This window comes from Enhydra lutris, unplaced genomic scaffold, assembly GCF_002288905.1.
Source record: "Enhydra lutris kenyoni isolate GAN:26980312 unplaced genomic scaffold, ASM228890v2 scaffoldscaffold57, whole genome shotgun sequence".
Lineage (NCBI taxonomy): Eukaryota > Metazoa > Chordata > Mammalia > Carnivora > Mustelidae > Enhydra > Enhydra lutris.
In genome coordinates this window covers 4,631,590-4,649,623 of record NW_019154141.1, presented here as the reverse complement: position 1 = coordinate 4,649,623, position 18,034 = coordinate 4,631,590, and the positions used below count along the sequence as shown (strand labels likewise).

Here is an 18,034-nt window from a genome sequence, read left to right as displayed (position 1 = left end):
TCCCCTTCAGATCTCTGATAGCCTCTGGAAATGTTGTAGAATATTCAGTATCACAGAGACCCTCAAGTCAACTTTCAAAGCTGTGAACTCGTTTATGTCAGTTTCCACTATATAATAATAACCTTTGGTATTTTTTGTTTCTTCATCAATGAATCTGTGCTAGAATTCTGGCCACAGAACCCATGGATCTTTGGGTGATATAGGATGTTATGTTTACTAATAACTGCCTTGTTGATTTCTTTCATGACATCATTAATTTAACAATAGATTGAGGGAGACTTCATACACACCGGGGTACTGCTGAACTCATCAGGAGTTATAAATGGCATTTCTTTAACATTCCTTTTGATGAGGGAGCAGAAGCCTGGCTGAGGACAAAGTACAAGCTGACACCCTGCAACCTAACCACCCCCCAAGTCTCGGGTAGGATATGTGTGACATTCTCCAGGGAGCTCCCAACTGTCTTAATATTAGCCTTAATGTTAATACATTGGCAGAGGTCAAAACAACCTTAACTTGACAATGACAAGACCTCCTCTGTCTTATAGGTCCTCTTTAACAAATGAAAATCCTTTTGAAAAACCTCCCTTTTCCTTACCTCTCCCAATTCCCAAGTATGTAATCAGCCACTCCTTACAACCCCTGTGCAGCAGCTCCTTCTGCCCACCGGTCCGTCCCTATGCTTTAATAAGACCACCATTTTGCATCAAAGGTGTCTCAAGAATTCCTCCTTGGGGGCGCCTGGGTGGCTCAGTGGGTTAAAGCTTCTGCTTTCAGCTCAGGTCATGATCTCAGAGTCCTGAGATCGAGCCCCGCATCGGGCTCTCTGCTCAGCGGGGAGCCTGCTTCCCCTTCTCTCTCTGCCTGCTTGTCTGCCTACTTGTGATCTCTGTCTCTGTCAAATAAATAAATAAAATCTTAAAAAAAAAAAAAAAAAGAAAAAGAAAAAAAAGAATTCTTCCTTGGCCATCAGCTCTGGACCTCACCCCAAGGAACCTAACCTATATTCTAAAATCACATTATTTTAAAAAAAAAAAAAAATCTATTTTTTTCTTTCTACCACACTCCCCCTATTTTTTTTCTTTTTTTTTTTGGATGTGTGTGTGTGGTGGGGGTTCCCCTCCCTTTCTCTCTATAAAATGAGTAAATGGAAGATCACTCAGAAACAAAGGCCCTCTTCACTTAAGTTCCTGCTATGGCCTGGGGATAGATTTAGCTGAGTATCTGAAGGTTTCCTAGTATTTTTTTTTTTTTTCCACTATACAGGATCCTCAGGCTGGTTCTGTGTGGGGGAAGGGAAAGGCTTTCCTTTAGCTTGATCTTGCCTTCAGGACTTCCCCAGCTGAGGAGGGAGAATGAAATAGGAGCTTTCAGAGTCTGCTTCACTTGTGGCTGGTTCCACATTGCTCACAGACGGGAGAGAGGTATGCTGGCTGCTGGCATCTTTCTTTAGTTTAGAAAATAGTTGTTTGAGCTGCCAACAAAGTTATTTGGGGGTTATAATAAGAGTCTGGGACCTACATCTACCATCTTGTTTTTGCTTTGTTTTTATTTTCATTTCAGCAGATAAGAGTGAGGGGATTATGGAAATGGTATTCACTTTGTCATTATTGCTGTCTATAATTCCTTCCTTTCTTAGGAAATTTCTGCTCTGAGGAGCCACCAGGGGGAAAAAATCGAGGAAATGGCTGGAATGTACAGATGGAACTCCTCAGTGAGACTTCTGTTGGAAGCTTAGGCACATAGAGAACCTTGGGCTTATGTGTTCTAGGAATGTATTCCAGTGATTAGGTAGATAATTGCCAAAGATCTACATGCACATTTTTAGTGGGAGCATTTTTTACAACAGGGAAATTTAGAAACAATCTATGTATCTTTCAATTGATTTTTCAGCCATAATCTTTTTTATATATTCAAATATTAAAATGATACATAAGTTATAAAAATGATGTAGATATATAATAAACTGGGAAAGTATGATGCTCATGGTATGTTATTAAATAAGACAAACACAAAACAGTAGATATAATATTACCTGTGTTGTATATATGCCTGTAAGATAGAAAAAAATGTATTAATGAAGCAAAAAAATCTTTTATATTCTAGAACTGTAAAAGTTGTATGATTTTCTTACAAATAACATGTACTATGTCAAATTATTTTAAATTATACTTTTAAAAATTAAATGGACTGAGTTTGTCTTTTTAAAGCATTTTTAAATGTACAATTCAGTAACATTAATTGCATTCATAATACTGTACAATCATTCTCACTCCAAAACTTTTCCATTACCCTATGCAGGAATTTTTTTTTTAAGATTTTATTTGCCAGAGAAAGAGAGAGAGAGCACAAGCAGGGAGAGCAGCAGGAAGACAGAGAAGCAGGCTCTCTGCTAAGCAAGGAGCCCAATACAGGGCTCTATCCCAGGACCCTGGGATTATGACCTGAGCCAAAGGCAGATGCTTAACTGACTGAGCCACCCCCAGGCAACCCCTACACAGGAATTCTTCACCATGCAATGACCCTCATTCTCCCATCCCTTAGCTCCTGGTACCCTCTAATCTACTTTTTGTCTCCATGAATTTGCCTACTCTAGATATTTCTTATGAGCTTTCATATTCATGCACTATTTGTATCTAGATTATTTCAAGCAAATTTTATGTTATACATATATTTTATTTAAAATATATTTAAAAGATCAAATGAACTGAGACATTGAAAATTTCTGGGCACTTAAAACCACTTACAACCACTGGTATTTTTAACCAGCCCAGAGTAATCCTGTTAGATCTTGCAAGGCATTTTCAATGGGAGAAGGATCTGTGTTAAAAGGACTGAATTCTCTATCTGGGTTAAACTCTATATACCGTTTTTTTGTTTGTTTGTTTGTTTGTTTGTTTGTTTTAATGTGATAAGCATGGTGCTTACCAATTCTTGCTGCTTCTTAGAAACTGCCCTCCTGAGGGATGAGGACCCGGGCTGTTCTTAATGTAAATTGACCATAAATTTGTATCACTGGTGCAAGACCATAGCACATTCAGCTTTTGCACTGTTGGTCATAAAAAGTTCAGCTCAAATAAAGACAAAGCCAGTCACAAGCTTCTCCAGAAACTGAACCAAGCAGTAGAGATGAAGCTAAAAAGATGCACAGAGAAAGGCAATGAGACAAGGGAGACAAGGGAGGCCATGGGATAAGTTAAAGATTTAAAGTTTAAACTTTAAGTTAAAGATTTAAAGTTTAAACTTTGATAAGTTTAAAGAAGTAAACAAAAACTTTAAGTAAGCAGAAGTGGGTTGAGAAAAGATGTGTCAACAGTGAGTGCTGTAGCCAGTTAACTGGCTGAAGAAGACTGTATTTCATGATAGCCACAGCAGAGTAAGAAGCTGAGTCTATATCATGTGTCAAAATAACAGATGAAATTTCACAATCTCCACTTATGAAAGATACTTGTGGCTGTCTTGAATCCACAATAACCTTCAAACTGTCTCTTTCAGAACTGTCCTAATTCTTGGATATGTCTGGGTTACCACAAGCCCTACATTACCTGGATTAATGTACATGACAACCCAAGGAGCACAACAATCACTACCAGGAACTGGGATTTGTGAGATATGAAATCACCAAGAATGTGGACCTTTTGTAATTAATTAAGACAAGGTTAGGGGCACCTGTGTGGCTCAGTGGTTAAGCCTCTGCTCAGGTCATGATCTCAGAGTCCTGGGATCAAGCCCTACATCGGGCTCTCTGCTCAGCGGGGAGCCTGCTTCCCCCTCTCTCTCTGCCTGCCTCTCTGCCTACTTGTGATCTCTGTCTGTCTCTCTCTCTCTGCCAAATAAATAAAAAAATCTTAAAAAAAAATTAAGACATGGTTGGAAAGCATTGAGAGTATTGTACTTATTCCCAAACTGTTTTCTTGGTAGTCATACCATGTAGCCAAGGAAGATAAGATTATGAGCGGCAGCTACCAAGCAACAATTTTAAGAGCATAGAAATGTAATTGAGCACAGTTAGATGATTTTAATTTGTAGAAGCAGGAAATCCACCAAGTTAAAGTCCAGAATGCCTACTCAAGGCAGCTGAAGGAAGCTGTTAGAGGAAGAACTTTTATGAGATAGCTGGCAGGACCCACTGCCAAACAGTTGTATCAGAAGACATCACAGAACCTTGCTGTGTCTTTTTGGTCAAAGTAAATCACTCTTCAACAGGAGTAAGGACATTGGTAGAAAATGAAAGGTGTTATTATTTTTTTTAACCAAGCTTCTCTTTTTGACCAGTTGTGATCATCCATCATAAATATGAAGGAAGCCCCTGTTGAGACATTTTTTTTCTAGTTGAGGTACTAGGACCTGGAAGAAAAGACTCATACAAAAAGGAGTCCCTGGAAGATCACAGAATACATAGGGATATGAGATAGTCTCAAATGCTGGATGGTGAGTCATCAAAGCATAGAGAATGAGCTCACATGGTTAACCAAAATCAGAGTGTCTCAATATGGGTGCTACTTTACATTTTGAGATGAATTATCATTTTTTTGTGGAGGACTGTCCTGTGGGTTTTAGGCTATTTAGCAGTGTCTTTAGCCTCTGCCTCCTGGGTGGCAGTAGCAATCTTCTGTTGAGATAACCCAAAACAACTCCAAATAATGTCATCTGTCTGCTGTGTGGGGGACAGAAGTGAGTGAGAACCACTGGAATAAGTATGGTAATCTAAGGATAGAAAATGAGTCATCTACCAAAACCATAAATACATTTCTTTGTTGGTTTTAATTATGTAATTGAGTGAATGGAATTTCCTTTTTAAGAAAATTTGAACATTACAAATAAAACAAAAACTTTTATCAGAAAATTTTAAAGAAACATCAAATTCCTGTAAGTTAGGAGGACTTTTTTTTTTTTTAACCAATTACCTGTAGAATGTCTGTCTGTATGAATCAAGGTAAGGGGACAAATTCTACCTTAAGTCAATGTCAAGGTGACAGTAAAGGAACTGACACAAACCACAACCACATAATAAGAGTTCAAGCAGATGAGGAAAGTCAGAATCAAGGATGAGTATGACATTAAAAGGTCCTGTGGGGGTTTCAGAAACTTAGGATGGGTGCTGAATTTTTCTACTGGTCAGAGAACAAAGTTACCTAGATCTCGTATAACAGAGAGCCATTTGTTGATGTCAGAACTATTTACCCTAAGACTATAACAAAAGAAGACTGAAGAGAAGTTCATCACAGCTTTATTCATAAGAGATAAACAAGCATATAGTTTAAAATGTCAGATAATAGTAAAAAGGTTAAGTAAAAACCATGATAACATATCAAAGGAATCCAATGCAGGCATCCCATAACCCAAAGGTGTTACAATGATATGCAAGATACTCGTGAACCATGAAGTGGAAAAATATAGCAAATTACCATGCCCACTCATGTTGACTTGGAGAAAGCACTCATAAAAAGACCATTGATTATAGGTAGGCGAAATGGTGTAATCTGGTGTTTTACTACAGATTACTATTATCTTCATCCACACAATTTCTATATATCCTTAAATGAGCATATACTTATAATCAGAAAATATAACTGTATTTAAAGGTTATACTGTATAATTTCATCCATCCATTCCTTAGATCATCTTATGGTCAATGTTATCTTAAATTGGTATTTAAGTAAATAAAGTTTTAAAAATAGCTGATATATTTAAAGTTCAGGTTAAAAAAACCCTACAATATTTTGGTCATTTCTTTTTTGAGAGAGAAAGAGTGGCAGTGGGGGAGGGAGAGAGTGAATCTCAAGCAGACTCCCCACTGAGCATGGAGCCCAACACAGAGCTTGGTCTGTGGATCTGAGAACCCTGAGATCACAATCTGAGTCAAAACCAAGAGTTGGATGCTTAACCAACTGAGCCATCCAGGAACCCCCTTCAATGTTCTGTTTGTAAAATGTGCTCAGCATTCAGCTATATTGAAAATAATTTAAAAAACTGGACTAACATTATGTGATTTTTAAATTAATACTGACCACAAAATAGGCCTTATTAGCAATTAGTATAATGCCTGATTATGTTAATGTTCACTACTTTTCCCTATCTTTGCCTCTCCCCTCCATTCTAAAGTCTAAAAAACCATCTAAAATCTTAATCATTATTGAATGTTGGAACTACTGAGTGTGTCTGTTATCTGTGGTAATACGGAAGAGTGTTCTAGAATTCTGGAGACTAATAATGTAGTAGGAGCTAAAGCCTGATGTTAGGAGATTCAGGGTTTTAAGGCTCTTCCTGTGGGAAGAGTTTCCATCTAACTGCTGTATCAACTTCATCATCAATATTTCCTGTAATTTAGAGAGTTCTAAGAACACCTAAATAGGGAGAAAATAAGTAAGTAAACAAAGATGTCAGGGTGTTTCTGTAAGATGGATGTGTGCAGAGATTTACACAAAGGCTCCTTGGATGATGCCCACTGGTTTAAAGAAAAGAAAACTCATCTGTTCCAAGGTAGCCTGAGAGAGGCTATATTCTTCCACGTCAAAGGTCTGTTTCACTGCATTGAGAGGGACTAACATCAATGACTTACATGTTTTCCACTAAAAGTGCTTTCAAAGGGTACAATATATGCAGCAACTTCAAATCCATGAGATTTTTTAGGATATAGGCAAAGTCATTACATTTTTTTTGGAAAGATAAAGAAAGATGTAGATATAGCCAAACAAAAAGAGAGCAAGGCAGGAATGTATACATCACCAGTACACTCTGAAGAGCTTCTTGTGGCCTATTTCAGTACGTCCCCTTTTGATTAATTACATATGTATTGTTAGGACTCAAATCAGCTATTGAGTATTGTTGGGTTTCTATATTTATAAATTTACGAACATGTAAGTACCCTGTATGTGGGTCCCATTTCTATGCGTCAAGGCCTCATAAATATCCAGGGTGACCTCTAGTCAGTGTCTCTAGAATGAATTCAACTCTACCCTCATCCCTCCCCAATCTTAACTTGTCACATATCAGCCCTGTACCTTCCTTCTCTGGCCTTCTATCTAGGCCCCCAGTCATTGTTCCCACATCCTTGCTCTTCATGCCTCTGACTATGATAAATATGGAGATGCAGGAAGCTCAACTCAGTATTCTCTGGGACAACATGTTGATAATTATCCTCCAATACCATTCAATGGAATCAGGACAGAATATTCTTGTCTCCTTTATAGCAGAGGAAAAATAAGGTGGAGTAAACCTCAGTGTAGAGCCAGTACTACAATCCCTATAGAATTTATGAGATGAATCCAGTGGAGATTTTCTAAGTTTTGACTGATTATATAATTTTTCCACTTGAATTCATATAGTATATATTCCATGTGAAAATATCACAATAGACGAAGTCTAAGTGTGTCTAAACTTACCTGCCTCTAATTAAAAAAAAAGGCCTGAGACAGAGGGTGAACGTCTTTCCAGGGTAATTTATATGCCATCATGGAGGAATATCTGGGAGAAGGAAAAAATCAGATGTATAACAATGTTAAAACATTGGGGAGAAATTAATAGCCAAAAAAATGTATGGGTTTTTTTTTTTTTTTTAGATTTTATTCATTTATTTGACAGAAAGAGAGCACAGGCAGGGGTGGGGGGGTGGCAGGCAGAGGGAGAGGATGAAGCAGATTCCCCCCCATTGAGCAGGTAGCCCAAGGTGGGGCTCAATCTCAGGATCCCAGAGTCATGATCTGAACCCAAAGCAGATGCTTAACCAACTGAGCCACCCTACATGGGTAAAGTTCATCTTGACTCAAGTTCTTTACATATTCTGTGTTCTCAAGAGTGCCTCTTATCCCCACTCTTCAGTGGCCAAACTTTGCTCAGTTTTAAAGTCCTACTTTAATGTCATTTCCTCATTTCTTTGTATCTTCATTTGCTTAATAGCCTTGTCCCCAGAGGCTGTAAGCACCAAAAGAATCTTCTCTATTTTGACTACTCTATACATGGTCTTCAGCATGTAATACGTATTCAAGAATTATTATTTTTTTCAGATTTTATTATTTAGAGAGAGAGAGAGAGAGTGTGTGTGAGCAGGGGGGAAGGGCAGAGGGAAAGGGAGAAAGAGAATCCCAAGCAGACTCTGTGCTGAGCAGAGTCTGACATGGGGCTCCATCTCACGACCCTAAGATCATGACCTGAGCTGAAATCAAGAGTCTGAGGTTAACCGACTGAGCCACACAGGCGCCCCTGTGTGCTTCTTTAAATTCAATTCAACTTCATTTTGCTCTTCACATAGGTTTCATTATTCTTGCTTGTAACTGATAGTGAATCATATACAAATTTAAAAGAACCATAGAGGGGATTAAATGAGCAATAAACAATTAATTCAGGATAAAGTCAATCTTTTTCAAGCATATAAGTGTGTGTTATTGGAGTTCTCAATGCAATTTTTCATTCGAAAAAATGCTGTAAGTGGATGCGTAATTTTCATTGTCTATTAAAAAATATTAAATTCCTGGTTTTGTTTGTACTTTGTTCCTAATTTCTGGATGATTCCATCATTTACATACACAGGCACATGTGCACACGCACACACCACTCACCTTTTTGGAGCTATGAAGCATTCACTGAACATAACCTTTCAGTGGCTTTGTCTATGCATCCGAGTGACCTCCAAACAACTTGTTTTGTAATGAAGAAGTCAGTTCAGCCTTCCTCTTCCTGTCCAGATTCACGCAAGTCTAAATTCAGTGTGCTAGAAAACCTGTACACTTGTTACCCATGTCAAAAACGTCCTTTACCTTTCCTGCCGAGCAGCCTGTGGAAAAAGCTTCAGAATCTCTGTGTGGAAAAAGCTTCAGAATCTCTGTGTGGAGAGGCTCCATCTGAGTGGGGGTCCTTCATTTTTTTTTCTAGAAAATAATCTTTAACAAATTTGGTTTTCAGATGTTGAATGGAACCAATACACGTAATCCAAGGAGGAGAAAAAAAGAGTTGAAAGAAAAGAACACTGGTCCTTTAATTTCTTCCTCAATTGCAAAGACAGAAGAAGGTGTTTGATCTTAGATCAAGGAGCTTAACATAGTGAACTGTAATTCTCTCTGCAAGAACTTGGCGCCCAAGTGTGGGCATGGACGGGCACCCACCTCAGCCTTCTGGACACTATAATGGGCACACAGTCACAGATGGCCTCAGCCTCTGCCATGGAGTGGGTGGTCAGGAGGGTGCCCCTCTCTGCGTTTTTAACAATGGTCTGAATTGCCTGCCTCAAGATAAAGTAAGAGAGTGTTTGCATTTAGAAAATAGTTTGGGAAAATAGGTGAACGGAAAGAAGTATGAAGAATAATAGAAAATTTTATATTCAGTTACAAGAAAAAAAAATCTGTTCTAGAGAGAAAGAAAAAAATTGCACTGCATTATGTAATTCTATTACCACACTAATTGGCTTTGTCGAATGAAAAGATGAAGACTGGGAAATAGTGAGTAAAGTCATGTTTGTTTAAAAAGTTGGAGTGCAGAGAAGCAGCAGATTGTAGGATCGTCTGAAGAAGAAAAGAAGAATGAGGCAGGGAAGAGGAGTAAGATAAAGAAAATCCAAACAAATATAGGCAAGATTCTATTAGATTCTTAAAATGTCTATTTTTTTCCTTCCTTGGGGAATTTTGAGCACTATACAGAGCTTCATTGAATTAAATAAGAGAGGATGTGAACCTCGAAGATAAATGGAGCAAATGTAAAAAATATATATATATTAACTCCAGACTGATACTACTAACTCTACACTTAATATGACACCCCTCACCACACTTGCTGCTGCCCCTCAGGGTCTACCCCCGTGGACGGCTCATCCGGAATCACCACTGACATGTCTCCCAGGATGCTCAGCGTGAAGAACAGCTGGAACAAGAACAGCACATCTGGCACTAATCTGCGGGGAGCACAGGGTAACCCCGAGCCTCCTTCCTACCTTCCTCTTGACACCCTCGGATAAGGACTTCACAGGAACTTTAAGTTGTTCCTGGAGCTTGAGAGCTTCCACCAGTCTGAGGAAAAAAACCCTACTGTGATGTTTCACGGTGCACATGTTCCTGCCTAAAGTAACAATATAGGGGCGCCTGGGTGGCTCAGTGGGTTAAACCTCTGTCTCTGGCTCAGGTCATGATCTCAGGGTCCTGGGATTGAGCCCCATATTGGGTTCTCTGCTCAGTGGGGAGCCTGCTTCACCCTCTCTCTCTCTGCCTGCCTCTTTGCCTACTTGTGATCTCTCTCTCTCAAATAAATAAATAAACTCTTAAAAAAAACACAAAAAACTAGCAATATAGAAAACCTTAGCACCATCAACCTGAAAACAGTATTCTGAAGGACCATTAATATCATCACAAACACTAAATCTTATGATTTGCTTCTTCAGGTTTCCCATCTTTTTATTTGCATTTAAATTTAAGACCTTGTTCATGATCTCCTTTCCATATTTAATGAGGAAACGACATGTTCCCCCCTTCCTCCTGCTACAAAGTATGAATGAGCCTTCCCTCCCTACCGTGAAGTACTAAGAGCAGCGTCCTCTTTGCCCAGTCCTTTCACCGTGGTGTACAACTCCAAGTGTTCCTTCACCGTAAGACTGGGCCACAGTGAGTTTTCCTGAGGACAGCACCCCAAGCACTTCAGGGTGTCATCTTCCATTGCCTCAGTGATGTTCTGCAGCCTTGTAAAACCACCTGCATCAAACAATGAAAATCAGATCCATGTTCAGCTTTTGCTCCAATCTTCCTTCTACTAAAGGAGATAAAAGTGGCCACTAAGTCTCGTGCATGGCTGATGGGACTACAGGCTGGTGCAGCCACTGCGGAAAACAGTATGGAAGTTCCTCAAAAAATTAAATAGAACTACCCTATGATCCAGTAATTCCACTACTGGGTATTTAACCAAAGAAAACAAAAATTCTAAATCAAAAAGATAAATATCCCCCTATGTTTATTGCAGCATTATTTATAGTAACCGAGATACAGAAGCAATCCAAGTGTCCACTGATAGAAGAATGGATAAAGAAGATGTGGTACACATCTACAATGGAATATTACTCAGCCATAGAAAACAATGAGATGCTACCACCTGTGCCAATGTGGATAGACCTAGAGAATATGATGCTAAGAGAGTCAGTCAGAGAAAGGCAAATACCGTATGATTTTACTCATATGCAGAATTTAAGAAGCAAAACAAATGAACAAAGAAAAACTGAGACCAATAAAAAACTTTCTTAAATACAGAGAACAAATGTGATTGACAGACTGGTAGGGGGATGGGAGAAATATAGGTAAAGTAGATAAGAGTACTGGGTAATGAGCACTGAGTGATACACAGTATTGTTGAATCATTATATTGTACACCTGAAGCTAACATAACATTGCATGTTAATTTTACTTGCATTAAAAAAAAAAAAGTGGCTGTAGGGGCACCTTGGAGGCTCATTCCAACTCATAATCTCAGCTCAGTTCACAGTCTTGGAGTTGTAAGATAGAGCCCTGCATAGTGCTCTGGGCTGGGTGTGGAGCCTGCTTAAGATTCTCTCTCTCCCTCTTCCCACTTGCAAGCTCGGGGGAGGGGTGGGGAGTGACCATTAAGCATCACTATTTTTTGAGCATGCAGAGATATTTCATAAACCTTTCATTTATTTATTTGTTTTCTTAAAAAATCATTTGATTTACTGGTAGAAAAATATAAAGATGCTATTGATATTTAAAGTGAAATTTTCCCTGGCAATGAAATTTGTTTCCTTACTTACCACTCCTGCAGCTGGCTTTGTGTCTCTAGTTACCATTTTAATAGAAGTACTTTTACCAGCTCCATTGTGTCACAGAAATCCCGAAACTTCACCTGGAAGAACGGGTCACCATTGATGTCTGTACTTCAAAGTTGGACTAACCTAAAACCACTTAGTTTAGTAATATTTTGAAACAAAATAACATTTTCAAACAATCCCTTTGCAATCTTCTATATTCCAGAGTGAATGGAAAGATTTTGGATTTACAGTAGAATAAGTTGGTCTTCCTGATCCAAGACTGAGTTTCTTACCATTTGAATTGGGACATGGTATCGAAACAGAAAACGTTTCTCTGCCAACATGTCAAGTATTTTTATAAAGGCATGTTAACCAAGATAGAGGAACAGTCTCAAACAATGGAAAATTTTCTCCTTTTCACAGTCTCAAACCTAAATAAATAAGGATTTATTCCTGATAAAGGGAACATTGTCCAAACCTTTTTTTTTTATACAGAAGTAGACATTTCTTATGGCTATTTTCTTCTTTCTGATTGAAAAGCAACTTTCTTTATTCCCTTTATGTTCCTTGTGTAAAGAGCTTGCCATTATGAATGGTTTCTGGAAAACAAAACAAAGCATGATTTTCCTGTTAAATCTCAGATATTCTATACACTCATTTTTTTTAATTTAATTTTTTTCAGTGTTCCAAAATTCATTGTTTATCCACCACACCCAGTGCTCCATGCAATACACGCCCTCCATAATACCCACCACCAGGTTCACCCAACCCCTCACCCCCACCTCCAAAACCCTCAGTTTGTCTCTCAGAGTCCACAGTCTCTCATGCTTTATCTCCCCCTCCGATTTCCCCCAATTCACTTTTCCTTTCCTTCTCCTAATGTCCTCCATGTTATTCCTTATGCTCCACAAGTAAGTTAAACCATATGACAACTGACTCTCTCTGCTTGACTTATTTCACTCAGCATAATCTCTTCCAGTCCTGTCCATGTTGATACAAAAGTTGGGTATTCATCCTTTTTTTTTTTTTTAAGATTTTTTATTTACTTGACACAGAGAGAGATCACAAGTAGGCAGAGAGGCAGGCAGAGAGAGAAGAGGAAGCAGGTTCGCTGCTGAGCAGAGAGCCTAATGTGGGGCTTGATCCCAGAACCCTGGGATCATGACCTGAGCTGAAGGCAGAGGCTTAACCCACTGAGCCACCCAGGTGCCCTAGTATTCATCCTTTCTGATTGAGGAATAATACTCCATTGTATATATGGACCATATTTTCTTTATCCATTCGTCCATTGAAGGGCATCTTGGTTTTTCCACTGTTTGGTGACTGTGGCCATTGCTGCTATGAACATTGGGGTAGAGATGGCCCTACTTCTCACTACATCTGTATCTTTGGGGTAAATACCCAGTCGTGCAATTGCAGGGTCATAGGGTAGCTCTATTTTTAATTTCTAAGGAATCTCCACACTGTTTTCCAAAGTGGCTTCACCAACTTGCATTCCCACCAACAGTGTAAGAGGGTTCCCCTTTCTTCACATCCTCTCCAACCTTGTTGTTTACTGTCTTGTTGATTTTGGCCATTCTAATTGGTGTAAGGTAGTATCTCAATGTGGTTTTGATTTGAGTCTCCCTGATGGCTAATGATGATGAACATTTTTTCATGTGTCTGTTAGCCATTTATATGTCTTCTTTGGAGAAGTGCCTGTTCATGTCTTCTGCCCATTTTTTGATGTGATTATCTGTTTTGTTGTACACTCATGTTTTATCTTTCATGTTCTAGGTTATGAATATAACCAGATTTTGTTCAGTCTCTCTCTTTTTTTAAATGAAGTACCCAAATGTATGTTCATGAATGGAGATTACTTTACTACTTAGAAAACTAATTCCTAATCAAATGTATTGTGTTTGCCTTATGCCCTTGGCACTAATTTCATTTCTGGTGTTTTTCTTATTGATTTTCATACAGTGTAAATTTACTTGCTAGTTACAGTTACTAATGTCACAGCTTCTATATAATGCTAAATGAAACTGCAACTCTTGCAAAAGATGTGAGATCTTGTTAAGGTTGATAAAAATATCAGAGAATGTTTTGAATTACACTGATGAATAAAGACCTCAAAAGGTTAAGATCCACAAAAAAACTGAAGAAGAGAAAATTCAGAGTCATGACAAGACAGATACTTCAAAGAAAGGGATTTAAATATGACCTACAAAATGCTAGTGTTACAGAAACAAAAGAAAGTTTTGAAAATAAAAACCAGGAGTTCATCAACTCTACAGAACAAGCTACCTGGCCCAGTGTTTTGTAAAGGGTTCAAGTTACTTGTTTTCACCTCATTCAGGTTCAGAGTAGTGAATGCATTTGTTGTGTTCACTCTTTCAACTTGAACATCTTCATCATCTTCTTCTGGCTCTTCTGGATTTGGATGATTTTCTCTACTTCTTGGGGAGATCCTACAAAGAAAACAAAATAACACAACAATGTGATTCTAGCTGTACAACTATCAAGAGAATGTAAGCCTCTACACTTAAATTATTATCCTCTGCTTAAAAGAAAGAAAAATGATGAATTTGTTACCTACAAGATTCCCCTGTAGGTAGCTATATCCCTTGAAATATTTTCTTTGACTATTATCTTTTTTTAAATTTTATTTATTTATTTATTTGTGTGTGTGTGTGGCGGGGGGGACATGGTGGGGGCAGCAGGCAGAGGGAGAGGGAAGGCTCCCTGCTCGGGAGTTGGATGCAGGACTCGATCCCAGAACCCTGGGATCATGACCTGAGCTGAAGGCAGATGCTTTTTTTTTTTTTTTTTTAGATGTTATTCATTTATTTGATAGAGATCACAAGTAGGCAGAGAGGCAGGTGGAGCAGGGGTGGGGGGAGGAGGGAAGCAGGCTCCCTGCTGAGCAGAGAGCATGATACAGGGCTTGATCTCAGGACCCTGGGATCATGCCCTGAGCTGAAGGCAGAGGCTTAACCCACTGAGCCACCCAGGCACCCATGAAGCAGAAGCTTAACTGACTGAGCCACCCAGGTGCCTCATTCTTTGACTATTATCTTTAAAACCTTTTATTCCATCTGTCAACTAGCTCTTGAAATTCCCTCAGATAGTGTTTTCCGTCTGCCACCATCCAGATAGTCCCCATATTACATCATAAAAGATCACCAGAATTGGCTTCTCTTTCCTTTTAAAAACATTCTACACACATACTGAACACACCAGCTCATTATCGTGTTCTCTCTTTGGGGACTAAACTTGCTGTAAGCTGGAGAAAAAACAGCTTTGGTGCTTAACCACTAAGAGAGATGCAGAAAACAAAAACTCAACTTGCCTAAAATTGGTGAAGACCCATGACTTCAAAACTATGTATCCCTGCATTCAGTCCAATGCTATTTTGGGCTTTTTCCCCAGAATAACAATGCCTAATGTGCCTGGCTAGAAATTAGATAGCAAATCAAACTTAATAAATTGATGTCAAATGTACTGCTACAAAAAATCATATCCAGATGTTAACAAATGTTCTCCTGACCTGAAAACTGGATCTTTCCTCATTGTTTCCTTTCAACACTTCATTTCCAGACACCTTATAACAAAAAGGAAAATGACACTCGGAAGGTATGGTTAAAGGCAAAGAAAGAATTAGAATTAGCATCATCATGGAATTCAAATTCAGTGGACAATATTTGCCTTTTCTCATGGAAGATACAACATTTATATTTTACTTCAGTGTCTTTCTCTCGTTTAAAATTCCACTAAAGGAGTACATGGGTGACTCAGTCGGCTAAGCACCCCACTCTTGGTTTCAGCTCAGGTTATGATCTCAGGGCTATGCGATTAAGCCCCCAAACAGGCTCCATACTCAGTGGGGTGTCTGCTAGACATTCTTTCCCTCTTCCTCTACTGCACCCCCCACTCAATTGTGCTAACTCTTTCATTCTGAAATAAATAAAATCTTAAAAAAATTTTTTAAATTCCACTTAATTTTTCACCTTTCTTTTTCGTTACTCAAATTAGTGTATTCTTTAAATACATAGTTAAATGAATTTTAGTCATACAGCATTTGTGGTATTTCTATATAAATCACCTCAAATTGTCTTTGGACACATATCATATCAATAACATATATTAAAATAATAGCAATCAAGTCTTTAGTTTTTCTGGTATACATTATACCGTCATTGACTCTATATAGAAAAATTCCTTTGGGGCACCTGGGTGGCTCAGTTGGTTAAGTAACAGACCCTTGATTTCGGCTCAGGTCACAATCTTAGGAGTCGTGGGATTGAGCCTCACTCAGGCTCTGTGCTCAGTGGCGAGTCTGCTTGGGATTCTCTCTCTCCCTCTGAGTCCCCTCTCCCATGCTCTCTCTCTAAAATAAATAAATAAATCTTTTTTAAAAAAGAAAAAAATACCTTCAGGTTTTGCTGCCATTATATTTGAATGTAGAATATAGTAAGAGAATATTTTTTAGGATATTTAAATTTGCCATTATTTGAAGAAGAACAAGTATATTACACAGTTATGAATCCTATGCAACAGACATTCAGGCAGAAAATTTCTCTTACGATTAAGACTGTTAAGAGAATGATCTCATGGCCTTCACTGATTTCATTATCCAGAACTTCCTAGTGTCTCATATATACATGGGCTAGCTGTTGAAGGAAAACAAAGGCTAAATGAAAGTCTCTCTGCTTGATGCACATAAAATCTACACACTACATTCATATATATTGTACCTGATGTTCCATGGGGTGTCAGAGTATAGTCCATCAATTGGGATAAGACTTGTTCTCTGATACTAAAGTCTGTTGATGAGCTGACATTCTTCCTTGGTTGTAATCTCCAATACTTTCTGTCTTCCGATTTTATGTAGTAGGGATTTGCAGATTTCTTTTTTTCCCCCCATCTAGCCTGTTATTATTTTTAACATATAAATACCATATATTTTGTTTGGATGTATCCTAATGTCTACGAAAATTCTCAGTACTTAGAGGTCTTGCAGTATTCTTTCTAGTTATTGTTTTGTTTTCATCATTCTCATCTCCTTCCAGAAGCCAACGGAAGCTGATCAGAGTGTTAAAACCCAAATAACAGGAGACACCTAATTTTTTTTTTACAATTGTAAAATAACTAGAAATAAATGTGTTAAATATCAGAATAAGATAATTATTGAAGTTAGGCACTAAATCCAGTTTTGCAACTTTATCATTTCTATAAAACAGGTAAAAAAGGCAGACTATATAATTCTCATTATTCAGTTTATTAAAAAATGAATGTTTTCTTAGAAGAGTCAAATATTTTTTTCTGCCAGAAACCTTAAAATGGATTTTTAAAAATTACTACCATTTAGTGGGCTTGGCATGGTACAGATACCACATTTTAAGAATAAACATCATTTCAGTCCTTTTAGTAGCCTCAATGAAATAAAATAAAACAAAATATCTTTAACTATAGCTTTACAATTATTCTGATTCATCCTTTAAACGAATATATTTTTTATTTGCCTTCTAGTAAGAAAATAGTATACAGTATTAACTATTCTTTTATTTTACTTAAGTTTTTATTTTAATTCTAGTTAGTTAAAATACAGTGTTTTATTAGTTTCAGGAGTACAATATAGTAATTCAACCATTCCATACATTACCCTGTGCTCGTTAAGGAGGGCACTTGCAAGTTTCTTGTTAGTGGAAGTTATAAAGTACAGAACTGTGAGGTAGATGAGATTTATCAATAGTTTCCCCAAATGCTCAGTAGTGCTTTGTTTCTCCCAGAAGTGCTCTGTAACAACACGTACATACCCTTACCAATCATGCCTCCAAAGCAATTTATTGACACTAAGTGGCAAGAATCAAAGAACGCAATATGTCACAACTTCCATGAAGTCTTATATTTTAGGAAAAGAGACTTAAACATGGACATCAACCTTATTCAGATTAATTTGAACCTTATTCAAATTAAGATTTGCAATCTTTCAGAACTTAACAGCATTGAATAACTTTTCAATTTTACACCTGTTCCAACATTGGGCAAAGATTTTATTAATGGGCTACAGGGTTAAGGCCAGTCACACAGTAGGTAATATTGCTTACCTTTACTAAAAACATGAAAAATCCAATTTAAGTGTTGAAAGACATGGAAATCATGCATAAAATTAAACTGAGTTTTTCAAATTCAACTGATGATATGATGTTGATTAAAAGTAATGAGATCTAGCAGAAAAATAGCCAGAGGTATTATAATTTTCTGTCCTACGTAATATTTTAAGCTGTTTTCTATGAATGATCTGTTTTCCTAGGAGAT

The 18,034-nt window shown here is 37.8% G+C and overlaps 1 pseudogene; it reads right to left on the bottom strand.

Moving 5' to 3' along the window:
* Positions 1-6,255: 6,255 nt before the first annotated feature.
* The window catches only part of LOC111158052, a 62,464-nt pseudogene continuing 50,685 nt past the window's right edge, over positions 6,256-18,034 (bottom strand).